This window comes from Piliocolobus tephrosceles, unplaced genomic scaffold (genome assembly GCF_002776525.5).
Source record: "Piliocolobus tephrosceles isolate RC106 unplaced genomic scaffold, ASM277652v3 unscaffolded_32250, whole genome shotgun sequence".
Classification (NCBI taxonomy): Eukaryota; Metazoa; Chordata; class Mammalia; order Primates; family Cercopithecidae; genus Piliocolobus; species Piliocolobus tephrosceles.
In genome coordinates, this window is record NW_022315700.1 from 4,702 (window position 1) to 7,528 (window position 2,827).

A 2,827-nucleotide genomic window follows, 5' to 3' on the forward strand; every position below is an offset into this window, starting at 1 on the left:
AAAACCATGTTTACTAAAGGAGTTTTCAGGCTAGTGGCTAGACATGTTAACAAAAAATATGTAATACCATAAATGAATTGTTTTACTGGACATCTTTCAGTGATTTCCCTGGCCTCGTAGGAGTGTTTGTCAAATACAACATTTCCATTCTTTCTGAAACATTTGCTTGGCGTGACTCTCTCTTCTGGTTGCCCATCCATTTCTTAGGCTGCTTCTTCTCAGTTGTAGGCTACCTATATTAGCCGGTTCTCACACTGCTGATAAAGACATACCCGAGACTGGGTTATTAATGAGGAAAAAGAGGTTTAAAGGATTCACAGTTCCACATGCTCAGAGAGGCCTCCCAATCATGGTGGAAGGCAAAAGGCAAGTCTTACATGGTGGCAAACAAGAGAGAATGAGAACCAAGTGAAAGGAGTTTCCCCTTATAAAACCATCAGCTCTCGTGAGACTTATTCACCACCATGAGAACAGTATGGGGGAAACTGCCCCCGGGATTCAATTATCTCCCACCAGCTCCCTCCTACAACACGTGGGAATTATGGGAGCTACAATTCAAGATGAGATTTGGGTAGGGACACACCCAAACCATATCACTATCCCAACAATTAAAAGTTGGAATTTCCCAGGACCTGTCCTAAGCCTCTTTCTCTTCTCATGCTCTGTGCTCTTCCTAGAACATTTCTTTCACGTCCATTGCTTTAATTACCATTGCTATGCCAGTCTCTTAAGGGCAACCCTCTTTTCAAGAGCAATACCTCCAATAGCCCATTGGATGTCTCTCCTTAGACATCTCACAGGCTGCCTGAAACTCAACATGTCCCAAAGAGAATTCTTGTTCTCTGAACTTCACCCACCCCCTCTTTCTATTCTAATGTCCTAGATGTTTTGTTAATGACATTACTGTCCACCTAGTTGGTCAAGCCAGAAACCCAACAATTACCTGGCATTCCTCTCCCTATACCTCGTAATCAAGTTTTGTTAGTCCTACCTCCATCTGTATCTCTGGAGAGTTTCCCGAGTGCCACAGCCACCATGCCTGTCTAAGTCCTCACCGTCTCATACCTGGTGGGGTAACATTCTGGTGTTTCTAGCTCCACTGTTGCTCCCCTGCAGCCCTTCTTCCACATGGCAGATGTGGTCATCTGCTTCAATTGTGGATCTGATTATGTCTACAGCAGTTGCCATTGGAGGTCTGCTGAACCAATAAGCCAGTATCTCTCCTTCGTAGAGATGTGTGCTGATTCCTGAAGTCATGTTTGCATCATGAAAGCTGGAGTTTCCTTGCCTTGCTCATAGCTCATTGAGTTAGACATGAATACACTGATCCAAGCTGGCTTAACTGAATTCTTTCTCCGTAAAGCTTGAATGGGAGTCAGTAACCACTGTTATGTGTGTCTCTCTGTATGGCCAGACCCTTTGGTTTGTTTTTTCTTTCTTTCTTCCTTTCTTTTCATTTCCTTTCCTTCCTTCCTCTTGCTTTTTTCCCTTCTCTTTTCTTTTTTTAATCCAGCTTTATTGAAGTATAATTGACAAATAAATATTGTGTATATTTAAGGTATAAAACATGAGGCTTTGATATACATGTACTATACATTGAGAAATAATTACTACTATCAAACTAATTAGCATATTCATCACCTCACACAGTCACTGTGTGTATGTGCTGAGAACATTGACTGTCTACTGATTTTGCATATTTCAAGTATACAAGAAAGTATTACTGACTATAGTCACCATGCTGTACATTAGATCTCTGGAACTTCATCCTGTGTAACTGACAGTTTGTACCCTTTGACCAATATCTCTGGAACGATTATCCCCACACCCCAGCTTCTGACCACTGCCATTTTACTCCCTGCTTCTGTGAGTGTGATTGTTTTAGATTCCACATATAAGTGAGATCATGCAGTATTGGTCTTTCTGTACCTGGCTTATTCCATTTACCATAATGCCTGATATAGTTTGGCTGTGTCCCCATCCAAATCTCAGCTTGAACTGTATCTCCCAGAATTCTCACATGTTGTGGGAGGGACTCGGGGGGAGTGATTGAATCATGGGGGTCGGTCTTTCCTGCTCTATCCTCATGATAGTGAATAAGTCTCATGAGATCTGATGGGTTTACCAGGGATTTCTGCTTTTGCTTCTTCCTCATTTTTCTCTTACCACTGCCATGTAAGAAGTGCCTTTCACCTCCTGCTATGATCCTGAGGCCTCCTCAGCCATGTGGAACTATAAGTCCAATGAAACCTCTTTTTTATTCCCAGTTTCGGGTATGTTTTTATCAGCAGTGTGAAAGTGAACTAAAACAATGTCCTACAGATAGAACCATAAATTGCAATCTAAGGGTTGCAGGGTGACTGTCATCTACTCTGTTTTTGGAGAAGCAAGGAAAATAAACTACAAACAGAGGAAGAGAAAATAGTGAAGCAGAAACACTGAGCGGCAACAGCACAGACGGAGAGAGACCAACTCTGGGCTTTCCCAAGAGTTTCCAGATCATGACTCCAGGCTCTTTTCTTGCTTAAGTTTCATCAAATTTCTATGAATCCTTATAAATCTCCATGTTTCACTTTAGCTACTTTGAGCTGATTTCTATTCCTTGCAGCCAAACAATTTTCACTCCCACACTGGCATTATCATGTTAAAAAAAAAAAAAAGTCAAAGTTCCCTTGACCTTAGGATGCAGCCCCAAATTTCGAAGCTGAACCTAAAGCCCTGGTCAACTTGGCTTCTCACTGCTTTGTGCTCTGCACTCCAGTCACCCTGGAAGACTTCTGGTTCCTGGACATGCTGCCCTCTCTTTTGTCCCTGCCCCTGTCATCCT